The 21429-nt window shown below is 45.3% G+C and overlaps 1 protein-coding gene and 1 pseudogene across 2 annotated transcripts in view; both read left to right on the forward strand.

The window, feature by feature from the left end:
• The window catches only part of Lrrc20 (leucine rich repeat containing 20), an 88279-nt gene that overhangs the window by 17596 nt on the left and 49254 nt on the right, over positions 1-21429 (forward strand). The window lies entirely within an intron of this gene.
• On the forward strand, positions 13992-14488 carry LOC129670396 (peptidyl-prolyl cis-trans isomerase A-like; annotated as a pseudogene).

Consider the following 21429-nt stretch of genomic DNA (forward strand, 5'->3'; position numbering starts at 1 on the left):
CTGAGCAAGAGAGCTGCATGACTCTTTCAGGGCTAGAGTGGTCACTGCTGGGTATAGGGCACACATGAAACCACCTTAGGGAACACAATGAAGAAGTGGCTTGGCACCTTTGCGGGTGACGAGTAGACAGGTGTGCTATGTGGAGCTGGTCACAGTTTAACACGGAGGGAAGCCTGGGTTATTTGGGTTTGGTGGTAAAGGGTGTTCTGATGAGTTTGGGGACCTCATGGGACACCATGGAACTGGTCAGATGGCTCAGCCAGCTGGCACTGGCATTTCTGGGGAAGAGCCCCTGCCTCAGGAGCCTGACCCACCACAGGTTGCTCCCAACCTCAATTCGATAGACCTGTGCAAATCTTTGAAATTGCAGGGCTAATGATGCAGCTTCAAATAGTGCGTGCGACAGAAGAGTGAGACTGCCCAGCCTCAGAAATCAGCAAATAGATGATTTCACAGCATCAAAAGCTCACGTTGCTCAGACACGAGAATGTTAACCTTGGACAGGGAGCTTAATGAGGAAGCTGCGGAGTTTATTAAAACCAGATATCTCTACAAATGGACACACGACTCTGGCTGTTAAGGTGGCTGGGGATGTGGGTGCAGGTTGGAGTGGATTGGAATGGGCTCTAAATACAATCCTGCATGCGCCAGAAGTGATCTCTTGCTTGATAAAGTTGAGATGTTGCATTTGCTCTCGGGAGATGGTCTATCCAGACTCATCCTGGAAGATGAGGGTGAGATTAAGACCCTTTCAATTGTCCTGCCTTGGTTGACTGGATTGCCAAGATGCATACTTCTGTCATGCTCTGGTTTACCTGGGAGGTCTCTTATTTTTGTCAAGTCCTTGCTTCCAAATAGTATCTGACCCCATGCTGTGTCTGTGGGCATCTCTGCAGAGGATAGACCTGGAAGGTACTGCAGGGAGGAGTTATTAAGGAGCCCTGCAGATGCCCCATTAGGCTGCTGCATTTGCACTGTATGTCTGCCCTGAGGCTCCCACCTCACCTCTTCCTCTGTGGCCTGCTGTTCCTGAAACAGCTGTTCCTTATGTTCTGTTTCTTGTGTACAGGGACAGCCATCCACCCTGTCAGGTCTGTGAGCGTAAGCTCCTCACAGGCACAGCTGGGTCTAGCTTGGGTCCTTACTCAGTGCTGATACAGTGGGCACTCAGGAGAATGCCCATTTATATGGGAGCATGTGCACACACACACACACACACACACACACACACACACACTCACACACACTGTAAGAGTCTCAAGGGGAGGGACATTGATCTTTGTTGAGACCATAAGCATTTATAGACAGAGAGCTTGAGATGGGATCCAGACAGTGACCTGACCATGTCTACTTGTGAAGAATAGCAGCAGATCTGGATGAGGGTCTGTAAATTCTGTTAAGGCCATGTCCTCAAGAGAAGACAAGCCCCACCCATTCCCTATTTACCGTGTGACTTTGAGTAAACTCTCAACTCCTCTGGCCTTAGCTTCATCTGCAGGAGGGGACATCAGTGACCCCTGTCTGGGATGTGGTTGTCAGGTTTAGTCTGTGATGCTCCCACTACTGTGCTGTAGAGAAGATCCGAGAGCAGTAGTTCTCTAAATTCCTAATGCTGCCTCCCTCTAATACAGTTCCTCATGTTGTGGTGACCCCCAAACCATAAAATTATCTTGTTGCTATGCCATAACTATAATTTTGCTGTTGTCGTGAATCATAATGTAAATATCTGATATGCAACCCCTAAGAAAGGGTTGTTTGAACCCCAAAGGGATTGTGACCCACAGCTTGAGAACCACTGCCCTGTGCAGTGTTCTCCAAGATCTTGTAGCTTCTACCTAGACAGGTTGAGAGGCCCCCACAGAGCTGTTGGTGTCTGTGCTGTCAGCAGCCTCATGGCTGCTGTTCTGACTCCTAACTGTGACTGGGATGAGTCACTGACTAAATTAAAATAATAAATGTCTCAAATCAGAACCAGTGTGTCATTCATGTATTCTGTGTTTGCAAAAGGAATCTTTATTTCTAATTGAATTTTGGTGGGGCTTTTTTTTGTTGTTGTTGTTATTGTTCTTAAAATAGCAGACAGGCTTGTCAGCAAGGAGCAAGGGTTTCTTTCTGTTTTTTTTAAATGATGTTTTTGTTAATACTTTGAGGGTTTTATACAGTATATTTTGATCATATTTATTCCCCTCCCCTAGCACCTCCAAAATCCTTCTACACCTTCCTGTCCACCTAGCTTCGTATCCTCCCTTCCTACTTCTCTCTCAAACCCATCAAGTTTGTGTTGGCTGACTATTCCTGAGTGTGGGGTCTGCTCAAGCGTGTGATCAATAACTCAGGTGTCACATCATTGATGAAAACAGACTTTTCTCCCAGAAGCAAGCAAATGTCAATAGCACCTCAGCTAGGAGTGAAGCTTCATGCTGCCTTGTTTCCTTTAAGCTGGGATTTGTCTGGTTTGGGCTTATTCAAGTCTTATGCATGCTGTCATGATAGCTGTGGGCTCATACATCCATCTGCCTATTGTGTCCAAAAAACAGTTTCCTGGAATAGATCCCTGAACCTTGTGGAAGGGGTATAATACAGATGTTCTGTTTAGGGCTGACCACGCCAAAGTTTCTTATTCTCTGCATGTTGATCAGTTGTTGGTTTCTGTGTTAACTGACATTTACTGCAAGAAGGAACTTGTCTAATGAGGCCTGAGACATTCACTGACCTATGGTTATACCAATATATCATTTTTAGTTTTTAATATGTCTATTTAGCAGAATAGTAGCATTAGGTCCTCCCCTAGAGCCATGATCTATCTAGCTGTAGGTTCTTGACCTGGTTGACAGGTTCAGGTATGAGTTCTAGCTCGTGGAGCTAGGTCAGAAATTGGTTGGTTTGTAGGCATAAAGTAATTGTATAATTCAAATGCTGATTCCTGTATTCCCCATATCTGTTGCAATCCTTATTCTGAGAATCTCCTGTCTTAGTGTAAATACTGCTCCCCAGTTGTCCCCTGGTATACCAATAAAGCAGATTATAACCAATCACTGAGCAAGGGAGAAAATAGGGCTGGACTTAGCGAGCCAGGGGAGGAGTTAGAGGAGGAAGTAGGAGATTCAGTCACAGGAGAAGTCCAAGAGACATCAAGAGAAGGAGCTGGAGGAGGAAGCTACAAAGTTGCAAATATCTCGGGAATGTACACTGGGAGGAAGACAAATTTGCTTAGAGGGTTAAGAATAGAGTAATAGCTGCTCAGTTCTTGTGCTGTGGAGTTTGTTAAAATGATATGAGTTTCAATTATTTATGTGATAGCCAGGTTAAGAGAGAAAGTGAGAAACAAACACAGTTTATAAAAATAATATTAACATTGGTTATGTCAGATAACAGTTGTGCCATTGTTGCACTAGTTGGCATATGAGATTCGTGGTTGCTTTTCTCCTCTGGTAGTGTGCATAGCACGTTCCAGCCCTGTGAGAGCTGGCCAGTAGGAGTGAAGCTTCCAGTTAGTTCCAGCTAGATTTTTCCATGTTTTATGTATGACTCAAGTATATGATATCTTCAGCAATAGGGTCTTCTTACTGTTGAGTTCTGGAGGGTAATCAAGCATTGACAATAGCTAATATTGTTTGGGAGGTTGTATGGGATTCTATTGGCCAACAACTCAAGCCCGTTGCTGACAATGTGTTTTTATTTGATAGTATATGGTGTCTACTTGGAGTATTGTCCCTCATTATAGGGTAATTCCATTTAAACATATGTATATATATATGCACATATAATGTATTTTTTAAAAAATATTTATTTGTTTTAATGTGTATGAGTGCTCTATCTGCATGTATACCTGCAGGTCAGAAGAGGAATCATATTACATTATGGATGGTTGTAAGCTATCATATGGTTGCTGGGAATTGAACTTAGGACCTCTAGAAGAGCAGATAGTACTCTTAACCACTGAGCCATCTGTCCAACCCATAAGTGTATTTAGTAGTAAGTCAGAAGAAGGCAATGGTCCCCCTGGCACTGGAGTTAGGAGGGTGGGAGCTAACATGTGTGCTTGGAGTTGACCTTGTGTCTTCTGTATGAGCAATAAGCACTCTAACCACCAAGCCATCTCTTTGGTTCTCCATATGGCTTTTTCAGAAGGTCTTCAGTGTTCATTATCCCTCCCCATATTTCTTCCTTTATCCCGCCCTCCTCTTCTCCATCTCATTTAGTCCTTAGAACACCACATTCTATTTCCTGTTCCTGAGCTACCCCCTCCTGCATGGCTGCCTACTAATTCCCTGACCTCTGTGGGTTCCAAATGAATCGTGTTCCCTGGGGCAAGCTAGCTGTCTTAGACTAGGCAGTGTTGGTGAACTCCAGGTTCAGCAGGAAACCCTGTCTCAGTAGATGAGCGAAGAACAGTAGAGGAGGAGAAAGACACCCAGTATCTACTCTGTCCTTCCACTTTTATACACGTACATATACACCCACACACATGAGAACATACATCCACACATACGTGCATACTACACAGGCAAGAAAAGTAAACAAACAAACAAACAAACAATAAGCAAATGAAGACCACCTCAACACACAAACACACACGCCTACCCATATCTGTTCATCTCATAAGCAGTGAACCCTGCTTATTGCATGCAGACTGCCTGGTGCCAGTACCGCACTGTGCCAATACCGTGCGGCAAACACATTTCATTTCATAAATTGGTGGTTTTTAGTATAATTACGAGATTATAAAGCCATTACCATGGTCTGATTCTAAAACATTTTCATCACTCTCAATATGAGGCTTTTACCTTCAGCTGCAGGCCTGGTCATGATTAAGCTGCTTTCCGTCTCTGTAGACTGGTCTTTTCTGGACATTTCTTATGTATGGGATCGTATATTTTTTTTATCCTTTTGTGACTGGCTTCCTTCACCTCTTAAAATGTTGTCATGCTTCAGCCACATTGTAACCTGTTTCAGAATTCTGTTCATTTTTATGGATGACTATTATTCCATTGCATTGATATACTGTAATTTGTTCTGTGTTCCTCCATGGATGGGCATTTGGCTGCTTTTCACTCTCAGGCTGCTGTAAATGGTTCAGCTGTAGACATTCACAAAACAGGTTTTGTATGGCTCTTGTCCTCACTATATTGAAGAGGTGTCTGAGCTAAAGTTAGAATCTGACCCAGGTTCCACAGCCGGAAAGAGTTGTCCCCAGAAAAGCTTTGGTTTAGACCTGAGGAGATCTTCCTCTGTGTCTGCTGCTGTCTGCAGGGAATGCCCTGAGGGATATGAAGAGCTTTGGCCTGGATCCACAGCCAAGCCTCAGCCTTTGAGATAGACGCCAGAGTTACTTTGCTCTTTAACAAGGAGGGAGCTTTGCACTGGTTGGTGAGAAAGCACCCCTGAGATTCAGGAAGCATGTGCCTAGTGCTTGTCACACGAGAGCAGCGCTGCAACTCTGGGCTGCTGGCTGGTGCTCTGCCCTGAAGGGAATGGGGATTCCCCACATCTTCACGGACAGCTGTCTGCGGATCCAGTTCTTTTGGCACTGGAGGAAACATCTTCCCTCTGGGAGATATTGGTAGGGTTTCTTTCTTTCTTTCTTTCTTTCTTTCTTTCTTTCTTTCTTTCTTTCTTTCTTAACTAATTAAAATTTTATTTTATAAAATTGGATCTATCTGTCTGTCTATTTGTCTATCTATTTATGAGACACGGTTTCTCTGTGTATCCCTGGCTGTCCTGTAACTCACACTGTAGACCAGGCTGGCATCGAACTCACAGAAAATCGCCTGCCTGTGCCCCTTGAGTGCTGGGAGTAAAGGTGTGTGCCACTACATCTGGGTTAGATTTATTATTTTTATTTTATGAATATGAGTATTTTGCCTGCAGGTATGTATGTGTATCATGTGTGTGCCAGATGCCCTAGGAGGTCAGAAGACAGTTGGACCCATTGGAACTGGAATTACAGATGGTTGTGAGCTGCCATGTGGATGCTGTAAACCAAATCTGGGTCCACTATAAGAGCAATAGCTGAGCCACCTCCCCAGGCCCTGGAGTATATGTACCAACCAAGGATCATGAGTCAAGTTATCCTTGACTGTCTGTTGAGTTTGAGGCTAGCCTAGGCTTCATGAGACTGTGGCTCGAAAAAAAAAAAAAAAAAAAGGGTCTCATGCCATGAGCCATCATTTTGTTACTTTTTAAAAAACCCTTTCAAGACTATCTTCTAATCATGGCAGTACTGTATAGACTCATGGGCTTTATGCAAATCCTCAGGCTTGGGTTAGGCCACTCTGGGCTCAGGTCCTGTGAGCCCAGATTGCTCTCCAGCAATGTGACAGAGAGGCTGCTTGTCACATCTTCAATAGGATGCATGTTCTGGCATGACTAAGCATAGACTGGGGAGCCTCTGCATAGAAGAATCATGGAGTTACAGAATGTTTGGCCTTGTGACACCCCGAGTCATATAATCCAAACCCCATTTAGGGCTGGTGATGGCTCAGTGGCTAAAAGCCCTTACTGCCGAGCTGACAGCCTAAGTTCAGTCACTGAGACCCACATAGCGGAAGGAGAGAACTTGCTCCAAAGGTTGTCTTCTGTCTCCCACACACTCACCGTGGTACGTGCTTGTGAGGGTGTGCACACACGTGCAGACACCATCTTTTAGATGAGATGACAAGGCTCAAGGAGATCTCCGAGGCTCCGTGGCTAACAGTAGAGATGCCAGCAGGAAAGCTTAGACCTCCTGAGTATCAGCCCAGTGCTACTGCTTCCATGCCAAGGGTCATGCATGGCTCTTTGAGAGAAAAGAACGAGGAGCCGGTATCTATGCCTTGAAATCAGGCTTGGAGGGGCCGACACTCAGAGTCATTTCCAGTGGATGTAGCTCAGGTGTGAGAGTGGGTGCTTAGCATGTACAAAGCCCTGGGTTTGAACTGAGTGTGGTGGCATTTTCCTGAATTCTGGCACCGGAGGCAGGAGTTCAAGGTCAGCCTCCTCAAACCTGTCTCGAAAACAAACAAACCATTTTCAGTCTAACCACCGGGGTAAAGTCACCACAGCTAGAGGGAGACGTGTTCTTTGTGATTCTCAAACTGGGCACCACATGCCCCTGGAGGCCCCTCAAAGTACAGATGCCTGGGCCCCATACCCGGTAGGTGGTGGTGGTGGGGCCAGGAATTTGCCTTCCCACCTCACTTAACCCAGTCTACAAACACTCCCACAGACATGCCCAGAAGTTTGTCTCCTAGGGGAATAGAAATCCTGTGGAGAGGATGGCATGAACTATCACATCTGTTACAGGCTACCTGCAGACCCCGTATGCCCACACCATCCTCATGGCCCACACAGTGGCTCACTCGAGCCACCGTGCATTCTCCAGGTTTGCCCAAATGCATACTGGTGTGCATCCACCGTTGCATTACCAGGCAGTGTTCCCTCCCTGAGCACCCTCTGTGCCCTGCATAGCCACCCCCAGCACGATCGGGGGAACACGTGACACTGGTGTGGAGGGCAGAGAGGACAGCTTTTATAAGCCCGGTCTCTCTTCCCCCCTGTTGAAGCACTGTCTTTTTTCTAAAAAAAAAAAAAAATTGAGACAGGCAGGATTCACACTCACTGTTAAGCTGAGAATGGCCCTGAACTTCTGATCTTCCTGCCTCTGCACAAGGGCTGGAATTGTGTACCACCATACTCAACTTACGTGTGCAGGGGGGTTAAAGGCAGGGCTTCCTGCATCTTAGCAAGTAGCCTACCAACTCCGCTGTCCCTTCTGTACCCCAGTGCACGCTCTGCCCAGCGCACCTGACTTCTACATGACCACTCTGCCTGCTTCTAGGGTTTTGTTCACTGGAACTTGTTTCACCACTGTTCTGTGTCACCAGGTGCTCACTAGAATGAAGACTCCTTTTTTAAGTTTTGTTTTAATTAGAAGCTTGGGGTGTGCAGCTCAGCCTTCTTGCAGTACATGTGATTACAAGGATAATTATGCCAGCTGCTCACTGTACTGTCTTCCACGGAACTTCTCTATTGAAGCTCAAGTAGGTGGAGCTGGGAAGGCTGGGGAAGGACACCAGAGGCCAGGTGTGCTCTGGTATAGTGCAGGAACCCAGGGATGTCCCTGGTGCTTCGTGACCCACCTGCCTCCCCACCTCCTGGTAGCCATCTGTATAGGATTGCTCCCAGGTAGCTCAGGAGTCTCCAATCTTTGAGCATTTGTCAGACAAGTTGAATCCCGGGAAACCAGAGAAGGCAGACTCCAAAGGTGGAGAGAGTCCTTGATTGCCTTGCCCTCTCCATTGATTAGCCTGAATTTAGGGTGACTGTAAGCATTCCAGTTTGAGAGGATATAGGACTCCCCATACTAAAATTGAGGAAGTTTTGAGCAAACGGCTTTGTTGGTTGCCCAGCTCAAATCTCTGGTCTGTAATCTTCATGCTGGTTTATTAGCCCCTTTGTCTTACATGGGTGATTATGGATGATATACCTGGCAACATACCCCAGTTCTCCCATTGAGGGACTCATTGACGCTTATGGAACTGAGTTCACATTTCACAGTTCAGGGCTCAGTACTCTCAGCAGCCTGGGTGTCACTGGGTTGAATGGGACCTTCCAGGGCACCAGCTCAGCCCCCATCTGCTATAGACAGTGTCTCTGCTCACCCTGTCCTGGGCCTCATATTATGTGGTATATTCTTCCTCACTTTCTTTTTGTTTTTTCAAGACACGATTTCTTTGTATGTAGCTCTTCCTGTCCTGAACTCCATTTGTAGACCAGCTTGGCCTAGAACTCACAGAGATCCACCTGCTTCTGCCTCCTGAGTGCAGGGGTTAAAGGCATGTGCTACCATGTCTGGCCTTCGTCATTTTCTTTATGACCTGGTGACTGCTTAACCTATCTGCTTCATTTGAGCCCTCCTAGGGAATGGAATCCTCTTCTCTTCTAAACATTTTTAAGTACACGTTTGTTTCTTTTGTGTTGGGGTCGGAAGTGCACACGCTGCAAGGTGTGTGAAAGCCAGAGGACAGCTCTCTGTAGTTGGTTTTCCCCTTCCAACCCGAGGGTGCTGGGGATTGAACCTGTGTCATCCGGTCTGGTGGCAAGTGCTTTTAGCAGGTGAGCCAACTCCTCAGCCAAAGGTATTACTGTGCACCCCTAACTCATGTTTGTTCTTTCTTTCTGCTACTGGAGATTAAACTGGTCTCTTGTGCATGCTGAGCCAGCACTCTGCCACTGAACTATATCTGCAGCATTGGAGGGTACCATTCTATCAGCACCCTAGATTGTTTCTTTCCTGGTTGAGGACTTTTCCTTTGTTCCTAGTTGGGCCAGACCCTACCCGTACCGTGGCCATATGTTTTGGAAGCAATGCCACATGTTCGTGTAACCAAAGACTCAACATTGAATTTGGCTTAGGTTATGGGGATCTTTAGTTCTATACAAAGTCATGGTGGGCATAGAGTGTGTTCAGCCTCTGTATTAAGATTTCAGAAAAACTTGGTGAGATCAGAAAGCAGGGGAAGCCTGTGGGTCTTTCCTGAGTCATGCTGAGGCCTTGGGGTCACAGGCTTTGAACTAGAAAAGCCTCCAGGAGAGTTGGTAGCGACAGCCACATTTTCGCACTGAAGCTCAACATTGATTCCCCTTTATCTGTGTGACCTAGAGGCAGGTATCTGGGCATAGCCTTGACCCGAGCAGGTGGTGTGGCAGAGGGCTTGGAATGCAGACTTATTGGACCAGGAAGATTGCTTAGCTGGTAAAGGCATCCTGCCTGATGGGTCTAGAACCCCCATGGTGGAAGAAGAGAGCCCACTACTACAAATTGTCCTCTGACTTCCACACAGGTGCTCACCTCCCCTCAAATACAAATGTAGTAACCCAGGCACGTGGCACTTGCAGTTAATCCCAGCATTTGGGCAGGTTGGGGAGGGGCAGGTTAGATTAAGGCCACCCTTGTTTATATAGGGAGTAGCAGGCTGGCCAGGGTTACATAGAGAGACCCTGTCACAAAAACCCAAACCAAACCCAGAATAAATGTAGCAAAATCTTAAAAAAGAAAGGGAAAAACAAAAAAACCAAAACAAAACAACAACAACAAAAAACGAATAGAGACTCCATTTATCTAACCTGGGTGAGGCTCCCCTACCACCATCTCCCAGCCCTATACCCCAAGGAATGGGGGGTGGGCATGGGAGTTGTTCTGGGGATTGAACCACATTAGGAAAGCACTCTCCCATCAAGCTGTATCTCCCAGCCCTTTAAAATTGGTAGCAGTTTACTTGTGTGGAGGGGTGAGGCGGCGGGTGGGGAGGGGTTAGTGTGTGTGAAGTAATAAGTGATATATGGCCGTATGGTCACCGTCCTAAGGGTGTAAACACGAAGAATATTCCTTCCCGTGTACTGATGGGAAGATGCCTGGACAGGGGTTAATTCTAGGTTTCTTCCAGGGTGACTAGGTACCTGGATGTTCATGTTCTTGTCCTGAGAACATGGCTTCTTCCCTCAGCAGTTGATGCGCTGTGCTGTTAAGTGTCTGGTGACACAGTTGCAGTGAAGCAGGTCCGCATCGGATCCTCGAACCTGTTGAAGGAATCCTTCGTGACTGTGTTTTCAGTGGCAGCCAGAGTGTCTTGACTAGATACCCTATTCTTCTGGTAGGCAGTTTGGGGTTACAGGATGCAGGGAACATACGGAGTCCCTGGGAACAATGGCAGCAAAATGTCAGGAAGGGGACAAGGTACAAAGCCACTAGATGATGGCTGACACTTAGGGTAGAAGAGGGAGGGAAGCAGGCGCTAGGTGATATTCCTAGCCCTTGGCAGTCTTGTAGGGTCAGGATGGGTGGTCCAGAGACTTCCATTCATTGGCCACAGGAAGCTTCAGAGAATGTGTGTTGCTTAAAAAAGCCTGGAAGAGTGGGGTGAGCATTTTCTTCCCTTCCTATGGGGTGATTGTCTCACTGTGGAGAATTGATGGACCTTCAACAAACGGTGAGTGGAACAAGGAGGGTTTCGTTTGTGTGGGAGTGATGGCTTGAAGGTGAAGTGGTAGCTCTTGGTGGAGGAGTGGGGTGCTGTGGCGGCTGACAACAAGCTTCTGTGCCAGTGAATAGCGACAGCTTTGAGCTCTCATGGGCTGTGCAATGCTGACTGAAGGAAGAAAAGTGAAAGAGACAGCTCAGAAAGCTCTCAGTGGCCTTGGGTTGCCAGTTAAGAGTCACCAGTGGGTTGCCGGGTTGCCGTCAGGGAGCTGCAGCGAGCCTCCTGGCTGAGAGCCAGAGTGAGCCAGTTGTTTGAAAACAGAAACAGGACTCTCAGAAGGCAGTGCCCAAGCATTTACATAGGCTCAGGTGGGCTCTGGCTGGCTGAGTGTCTGCAAATTAGGTGAAAAATATAAGGATCTATCGTTGGGTCAGTGGAAAGCTGGTCCAACCCGAGGGAAATCCTCTCTTACGGCTGCTGCTCAGACCCCTGCCTCTTTTGATGTTGTAGCAGAAGTGGGGAAAATGAACTGGAGAAGGTGGGTAAACACCCCCCACTGTGCCCCAGCATGAATATGCAGGCCCCCCACCCCTTTTCAAACTTGTGCCCAACTGCAGCTCTGATCACAACTGCGATCCTCCTACCATTTTGTGTGTGTGTGTGTGTGTGTGTGTGTGTGCGAGAGAGAGAGAGAGAGAGAGAGAGAGAGAGAGAGAGAAATACCTTACATAAATAAATACATGGAGGAAGAACTTATGGCCATGGTTTCTGACCATCCTGGTAGGGAGGGCACGGCAGAGCAGCTGATTCTGGGTGGGGGAAGGGAGAGGACTGCAAGCAGTACTAGCAGGCTTTCTCTTTCCCTGCTTTGATCCCACCCAGGCAGCCAGCACTGGACTAGAGATGTGCACATCACAGCATGCCTTTCCTAGCTGATCCTCTCGGGGATATCCACCGCCAGCACCCTCACACATGCTTTACTAATCCTAGGCGCCTAGCAAGATAATCAAGTTGACAGTCAAGGTTGACTGTAACAGTGGTGGAATTTGGGGTCCACCATGTGATGGCTTCTGGGAAGACATAGAAGAATTGTCTGTTCACCCCAGATAGGACTCTGACTGGAGATCAAACAACAGTTCTACTCAAGTCTATCTTAGTGAAACCCGGGTTTTATCAGGATGGCTTACAGGAGCATGGATGTTTCAGAGGGAGCTATATCTCTAAAAATCCCACCCCAGCATGGGTGGTGTCTCACAAGAGACCTGATCCCTGAACATGCATCCTTGTAGTCAGCTCCAATTAAGTCACACACATAACCTGGCCATCACACCTACCCACGCAGCTGTTTCCTGCTTATATAACCTTGGAGAGGGTCCTTGTGACTCTTGTAACTCTTTGAGCTTCCTTTTAAAAAATTTATATTTTTATTACATTGTTAAATTTATGTGTGTCTGTGTGAGTGCATGTGTGGGGATCAGGAATTGGTTCTCTTTCAAGAACTGGTTCTCTCCTACCACCAGGTCAAAATGAGGATAAAATTCAGGTTGTCAGACATGGCAAATGCCCTTACCTGCTAAGCCATCTCAGCAACCTTTTCTGAGCTCTTTGAGTCTCCGATTTTTTGAGTTTGCTGAGTCCAGCCAGCCTGCCCTAGGTATGGATGATGCGTGAATGAACAGGCCCGATGAGCAGGATGGTAGCCATTTCTGGGCTGATCTGCTCAGGGTGACAGGCAGTTTTGAGGAACCTTGGAAATAACTTGAGTGGCATTATGGCTTTATGTATCTTTTTTGACTGTTATCACTTCCCTCACTTTGGGGTCCCCTGGTACAGTCCTTTACCAGTGTCAGCTCCTGAGAACCCCAGCTCCTGAGAGCCCCAGCCCATAGCTGCTGCCTTGATTGAGTACACACTATTCTGTCTTTCTTTCCTGGGTCTGTTTTTTTTTTTTTTTCCCTGTTCTTCAGCCTGTTTTATTTTTAATTTTATTAACAAGAAAAATATTAGCTGGATGTGATGGCCCACACCTTTAATCCCAGCACTTGGGAAGCAGAGGCAGATAGTTATCTTGAGCTCAAGACCAGCCTGGTCTACAGAGGGAGCTCCAAGATACCCAGGGCTACACAGAGAAACCCTGTCTAAAAAGAGAGGGGGGTAGAGCCAAAGGGAGGGAGGGAAAGAGGGAGAAGAGAAAGATTACGGGGTAGGGAGATGATCAATAGGTCAGGTGTTTGCTATGAAAGGTGTTCAATTCCCAGCACTCCCATAAAAGCCACGTCTGGCTTGTATGTAATCTGTGATCTTAGCATGGAGGATAGACATAGGCAGCTTGCTGTGGGTCACTTGCTAGACAGTTTCTCCAAAACAGTGAGCACCAAGGTTCACTGAGAGACCCTGTCTCCAAAAATAAGGTGAAGGGTGACTGAAGAAGATACCCCAACATTGACCTCTGGCCTCCACACCTGCACACCCACTCACATGCACAGATTCACCAAACCTACACACAGGTGCATATACTACACATACACACACAACAACAACAGCAACACACACACAAGATTAGGATATGCTCAGTGTGGTGGCTTAAGTAAAGGATGACCGCCATAGGCTCATATATTTGAATGCTTTGTCACTAGGGAGTGACACTGTTTGAAAGGATTGGAAGGATTAGGAGGTGTGGTCTTGTTGGAGGAAGTGTGTCACTGGAGGTGGCCTTTGAGATCTCAAAAGCCCATGCCAGGCCCAGGCTCTCTCTCTGCCTGTGGATCAGGATGTAATGCTCTCAGCTGCTACTCCAGCACCTGCCTGCATGCTGTCATGCCATGCTTCCTGCCATGATGATAATGGACGAAGCCTCTGAAACTGTAAGCCAGCTCCAATTAGATGTCTCTTATAAGAGTTGATTTGGTCATGGTGTCTCTTCACAGCAACAGAATAATGACTAAGACAGTAAGAAATTATCAAGTTATATTAAAAAAAATTAGGTCAGGCTTTTGCAGACACCGCTGTCCCCTGTTGCCTTTTGCTGCAGCCATGGTCATCCCCACCATGTTCTTCGACATTGAGGCTGATGGCCAGCCCTTGGGCTGTGGCTCTTTAGAGCTGTTTGCAGACAAAGTTCCAAAGACAGCAGAAAACTTTCATGCTCTGAGCACAGGAGAGAAAGGATTTGGATTAAAAGGTTCTTCCTTTCACAGAATTATTCCAGGATTCATGTGCCAGGTAGTGACTTCACATGCCATAATGGCACCAGCAGCAGGTTCGTCTGTGGGGAGAAATTTGAAGATGAGAACTTCATCCTGAAGCATATAGGTCCTGGCATCCTGTCCATGGCAAATGCTGGACCAAACACAAACGGTTTCTGGTTTTTTATCTACACTGTCAAGACTGAGGGGCTGGATGGCAAGCATGTGGTTTTTGGGAAAGTGAAAGAAGGCATGAACGTTGTAGAAGCCATGGGGCATTTTGGGTCCAGGAATGGCAAGACCAACAAGAAGATGGCAATTTCCAACCGTGGACAACTCTAATTCTTTTGACTTGCAGGCATCTTACCCACCAGACCATTCCTTCTATAGCTCAGGAGAGCACCCCCACCCCATTTGCTCGAAGCACCCTATGATCTCTGCTCCCACTGAAGTTATCTGGGTTCCATGTTTTCCTCATTCCTCCCCAAGTCTAGCTGGATTGCAGAGTTAAGTTTATGATTATGCATAAAAAGTAAAGAAGAAAAAAAATAGATCAAATGCTACAGCAATGGAATCTCCACCCCACCTCCACTGGGCACTGTGATGTATGTCTGAATCCTGGCACTTGGGAGATAGAGGCAAGAGCTTAAGGAGTTCAAGGACAGTTTCATTCAGATAGCAAGTTCAAGGCCATTCTGGACTACATGAAACCCTGTTTCAAAAAATAGTTTTTAAAAATTTAAAGTTTATAGATTTCTTAATTAGGGTTTTATTGCTGTGAAGAGACACCATGCCCCAACAGCAGCTCTAATAAAGAAAAAAAATTTAATTGGTCCTGGCTTACAGTTCAGAGGTTTAGTGTATTATCATTTTGGCTGGAAGCATGGCATCATGCAGGCAGACAGGGTACTGGAGAAGGAACTGACAGTTCTACATCTTGATCCTAAGGTAACAAAAGGAGACTCTTACACTAGGCCTAGCTTGAGCATAGGAGACCTCAAAGCTTGTCTCCACAGTGACACGGTTCCCCCAGCAAGGCCACAGGTACTCAACAAGGCCACACCTACTTCAACAAAGCCACACATCCTAATAGTGAAACTCCCTACGGACCAAGCATTTAAACACATGAGTATATGGGGACCGTTCCTCTTCAAATCACCGCAGGGGCCGTTTTCTTTCAAACCACCACAATGGACATGTTAATGAAAACATACCTCAAATAGAAGATTATGCCCTGGAACACAGGTGGACATCTGAGGAACCCTTCGTAGAGTCACTTTTTTCTTTCTACCTTTATATAGGTTCCAGGTTCAAACTCAGATAGTCAGGCTTGTATAGCAATCACCTTTACCCATTGAGGCATCTTGCTGGCCCTGGCTCCCTATTTTTGATGCCCTACAGCTCTGCTTGCCACCCAGTTCCCAAGCCTGGGCTTCTGCACTGTAGATCCAAAGTTGATCAATTCCACTCATGGTTTCCACCATCAACAAACTTCTCTGTGAATGGTGCCTTTTTGTAATCATGTCAAATGGCCTTGAGCCTTCTGGTAGTGCATGCCAGTGTGTGCTTTAGAATATGATACTAGACAGTCCCCATAACTCCTCTGTGACAGTGTATCAGGAAAGGACCTCATTATAAGTCATTTTATCTGGCTTAGCACTGACATCTTCCTAGATGGTTTTATTCCAGTCACTCAAGTTTTCTTGAATAGGACTTCAAATAGGACTTTCTTGAATAGTCTATGCCAATTGAGGATGCCACCTAAAGGGTGTGAATGAGGATAAACACAGCAGCAATTTCAGACACTGGAGGAGTGATTACCCAGACTGTTCCAGGATGCTTTGGAGATAGGACTTGTTATTTTGGCCCATTAACTGCACACGCCCATCTCCCCTACTGTCAGCTTTGCTTTCTACCTTGTCTAGTCTTACTGACGAGAAAGTGACTGCCTAGCTTATTTTCAGATTTGTCAGGTTTTTTTTTTCCTCCCCATGGGAAAAAAAAATGACACTTTTTTTTTCTGTTGTGAAAGTATTGCTGTATATACCTGTATTTGACAAACCATTTTATATAAATATATAGTAATATTTTTCTGTGTAAAATAAACATTGTGACTGTTTATGGTAACAATCAAATCCACTGAAATTACTGTTAACATTCTGGTTATTTTTTTTCCTCATTGTCTTTTCAAAGCCTGAACACTTTTTACCTACTTGGAACTACTGCATACATAGAAAAAAAATTTTTTTTGAGACACCATCTGGCTGTGTTATTCTGTTGACCTTGGTCTTCCTATTCAGTCATTCAAGTAGCTGAGATTACAGTCACACACCTTCTCACTCAGCTTAATATTAATATTTTGTCTCAAAAAATTGCCAACTTTGAGGCTAGCAGGTATGAAACTCTGGGTTCCATCCCTAGCATAGTTTAAATCCAGGCATAGTGGTATCCACTGTAATCCCAGCAGTTGGAAGACAGAGGCAGGAAGATCAGAAACTCAAGGACATGCTTAGCTATACTGTGAGGTGAAGCCAGCCCCATTCTAAAAAAAGAAAAAGAAAGAGAACAAATATCTAATCTCAATAACTTGAACTATTAACTTTGGAAAGAATGGTGTGAACTATGAAATTGGGAAACTGTGGACTATGAAATGTGAACGTGATCAAAAGACGTGGGCTGAGAGTTATCGATGAACAAGCTTTCAGTGAAAGACCTCAAGAATGACAAACAAAATAACAAAAGAAGTGAGCAGAATGTTCCACAGGGGAACCATTAAAAACGCTTAATTGACCATGGAATGTAATTAGTCTCATTACCCAAAGCATTGCAAATTAGACCAAAGGATACCATTTTCTCTGATCATATTAGCAAGGTATGTTTTTAAAGCCACATTCCTGTTGTTGAGTAGATTTATAAACCAACATAATGTTCTAGAGAGCAGCTTGCAATCCAAGTGAGGGTTGTGTATTTATTTATGACTTATGTTTTCCCTTTGTAACTGTCTTTTGTTCTATTTATGGATTAGTCTTAGTTTTTCTTTGTACTATTGTCTTAAGCATTTTCATTTTATTTATCTTATTTATAGACTCTTTTATACAATCCATTGTTTGCCTTATTTTCATAAAAGATTTGTGTGTGTGTGTATATGTGTGGTGTGCATGTGTTTGTATGTGCCATGTGTGTACAGTAGCCCTTGGAGGCCAATGAGGGCACTAGATGTCTTGGAGCTGGCATTACAAGTAGTTTTGAGTGGGTGCCTGATGTAGGTGAGGGGAATTGAACTTGGGTCCTCTGGAAGGGCAGCAGGGCACCATTAGCCACTGAGCCATTTTGTCAGCCCCTGCCTTCTTTCTTTTTAAAAATGTTCAATGGTCTATCTTATACACAGTTCCTGCCCTGTTTCTTGTCCCTGTTCCTTTCTTACATGCTCCCTACGTTTGGGAAGATAACTTCACCTAAGAGGTCACATAGGTAATAACTGATTACTTCTGATTTTTCTATTGGAGATAAAAATTTTGAGTCTTAGGTGAGTCTTTTTTGCTTTTCCCAAGACACTTCCCTTCCCTGATTCATGTGTGAGGCATTATCAAATTATGACATCTGTTCTTCTGGCTTAAACCTTCTGGGCTTAGTATTTTCTTTCTATGATGTTTGTAGTAGTAAGTAAAAATGAGTGTTGGGCTATATAATGTTTATTATCAGCCCTAGATTAGCCCAAGATTATCATGGTGTATTATCTAACCCACTGTCACAAATAATAAGACATAGACACCTGTTAGACTTTATAATTGCCTTATTTACCTTAGGCTGGGCAGATATTTTACCTCCACTGTCTCAATAAACTAACCATCCATCTCCCAGCCCCCATCCATGCTATCTGCCTTAATCCTCCTCAGCTGTTCTACCTTCCATCCATAATTCCAATATATTTGCTTATATTTTTCATCTGGACCTCTCCTCGATATTATTGGAGTCCTTCCTGCAGGCCCACATGATTCTTCTCCATGCTAACCCATCATGGCGTCCTCCTTCCTTCTCTCTTCCTGTCCATCTGTTTGCTGTGATTTTCCTGTCCTCAAAAACATCAGCCTCACCTACCCCATTCTGCCCTGCCCACGTATTGGCCATTTAATCAACAAATCAGGTAAGTCTTAGGCAGGTTTACACACAGATAGGTATATCCGGGCAACAATATACAAGCATCAGACCAACTTCTAACAGATGTTTGTCCTTTTGTGCTCTTATTAATGTGACTTCTGATAGTGACTATGACGCTGCCTTAGTTTTCAGATCATTCTGTTTATTCACTGAGAGATGTGATTTGTGTAGAAAACATAGTAGTTATTTTATTAAAACTGTTAACAGGGAGCTGATCAGTGGTGGTGAATGCCTTTAATCCCAGCACTTGGGAGGCATAGGAAGGCAAATATCTGAGTTCAAGGCCAGCCTGTTCTACAGAGTAAGTTCCAGGACAACCAGGGCAACACAGAAAGGGCCTGTTTCAAAAACAAACAAACAAAGGTAACACGGGACTGAAATGAATGATTAAGCACCCTTCCTGTTCTTCCAGAGGGCCCAATACCAGGTTAGGTGGGTTACAACTGCCTGTAACTCCCTCTTCTGTTCTCCTCAGATACCTGCACATACATGCATGTATATTCACAAAGACACGAATGAGTGCATAACTTAGAATAAAATCTCTTTTTAAAAAGCAGTACCAGGCTAGGTGAAGTGGCCCACACCTTTAATTCCAGGCAGAGGCAGGCGAATCTCTGTGAGTTCAAGGCCAATCTGATCTACAAAGTGAGTCTAGGACAACCAGGGCTGTTACCCAGAGAAACCCTGCCTTAAAAAACCTAAAATAAATAAATAGATAGATAAATAAAATAGGTAGATAAATAAATAAATAGCAGCACCATTTAAGCATTTTACCTTGTAATCAACAAATATATTGTCTTCACATAAAATCTATTCTAACTGTATCTTAAAACAGATGCAGAAAGTGTTGTTCTGGAGTCCAAGGTCTGCTTCTTCCCTTCGGGGCATCCAGGCACCTATGCATACAAATGCTGGACTCCGGTCCTTCCAGTGATAAAACAGCTCTTTATTGGGGGGGGGGGCAGATAAGGGCTATATAAACCTTGGGGAAGTGGGTAGGGGTTTTCTAGTGAGTGTACATCATTGGCTGGGGCTAAGGTGCCAAGGATGCTTCATTTGCATGAGAGGAATTTCAGGTGCTAGCTGGACATGTCCTGGTCATCAGGTGACGTGACTGCCTCAAGGATGGTGGAGATGAGGGTTGCACCAGGGTATGCAGACACTGAACAGGGAGAGGGCGATCCTTATTCCTCTTATTCCTGCCAGTCTCAAGATGGAGATTTTTAGGGTTTGGACACATCTGGCCCTCGCTCTAGCTCCAGCCTGATTCCCCCTGCTGCATGGTTCACTTGCCCACAAGAAAGGGGCTAATAAAACCTAAGAATAAGCTGTCTCCATGACACTGCATGAGGCTGGCTGAACGAACAGTTGCCGTGAAGCTCTGGGTCTTGGAGCAAAAGCAGTGATTCCATGGGGCAGTAGCTTGAGAAGGCTCCAGTGATTATATGGTGAATAATCATGATTATTATATGATCATGTCCATGTGCTTTGTATTATTGTTACTTCTAGGAATAGGATCTTTAAGAGACACATTTTTTTTTTTCCCTTTCTGGAAATACAGCACAGTGGTAGAGCATTTGCCTAGTAAGCCGAAGGCCCTAGGTTCAACTCCAGTCTCCTACCACAGACAGACAACAACAAGTGGAAACCCATATTTCATGGCTGGCATGGCGGGGTTATTGTTGCACTTGCATATTTACTCTGGAACCATCTGCAAATGCACAGCAACCTAAGAGAGCCAGGCTTCTGTGGAGAAGAGGCGGATGGGGTGTTGCTGCCACTGTCAGCAAGGGCTCTGAGGGCTCAGAAGGCAATCGCCAGCAATAAGGAAGCTCCAGGAAGATTCTAAGAGGTCTGAAGGGAGCCAGCCTTGAAGCATATGAAGGGTTTGAACAGAGAGAAGAGGGAACGGGGTGGGGAGAAGAAATACCACTGTAACATGCTGTCTGATTCTCCCAGGCCCTTTGTGAATTATGTTTTTATCACAGTTCGTCTTCTTGGCACCTGCTAGTCAAATACCACTGCTACTATTTTATATAGTGGATGAGGAAACTGAGGTTCAGGGAGCTTAAGTGCCTAATATCATAGCCTCCATGCTTTCTGTGTTCCTTTCTGTGTGCACACAGTTTTATGGAGACCTAATTCATGTACCATACTTGTTCATCCATGTGAAGTGACCCGCCTGAGGCTGGATATGTGGCTAAGTGGGTAGGGCTTACCCAGCATGTATAACAATGTAGAACACTGGGTTCAGCCCCAATACATTGTAAAACTGGACGTGGTAAGGCACACCTGTATCCCCAACCCTTAGGAGGCAGAGGCAGGGGAATCACAGTTAAATGTCATCCTTGGCCACATAGTGAATTTGAAGCTGGCCTACGTGTGCTGCATGAGACAGACACTGAAGAAAATAGAAGGAGGGAAGAAAGGAAGGAAGGAAGGGAAAAAGGAAGGATTCCCTCTCCTGCAGCCTAATGTACTCAGTCTACTTTCTGTCTGCGTGGCTTTGCCTCTTATGTACATGTCATGTATGTGAAATCATGTTCACGGAGTCATGTATGATGTGTGGTGTTTGTGACTTACTCCTGTGGCTCAGCACCATGTTTTCATGATTCTTCCATATTACGGTATTTCTCTGTGGACACAGGACCTGTTCCCATGTACACATGACATATGTATGGAGGTCAGTGCAATCCCTACTGTTGTTTCTCAGTTACCATCCATTTCCTTTTCCTTTTTTCTTTATAGATGGCCTTTTCTTTTTCTCCCTGGCCTTTAACTCAGGAAGTGACTAGGCTGGCCAGTGAGCCCCAGGTCCCAGCCTGTCTCTACCTCCGAAGCACAGAGTTCATAAATACACATCACCATAACTGCCCCCTCCATGGATCCCAGGGAATCCCACATAGGCCCTTGCAGTTGCAAGGCAAACACTTCTGCAACCTCACTACCTCTCCAGCTCTTATGATACCATTTCTTTTTATTGCTGAGTAATGTTCCTTTTTATGAGTGTGTCACCCATTTCTCAAGCTGTGGCCAGTTGTGTCATTCTCTTTTTAGGCCTTGTGAGCAAAGCTGCTGAACACACCTGCATGTTTTTGTGTTTTTTTTGTTTGTTTGCATAGAGA

Source organism: Psammomys obesus, unplaced genomic scaffold (genome assembly GCF_907164565.1).
Source record: "Psammomys obesus unplaced genomic scaffold, mPsaObe1.curated_primary_1811, whole genome shotgun sequence".
Lineage (NCBI taxonomy): Eukaryota > Metazoa > Chordata > Mammalia > Rodentia > Muridae > Psammomys > Psammomys obesus.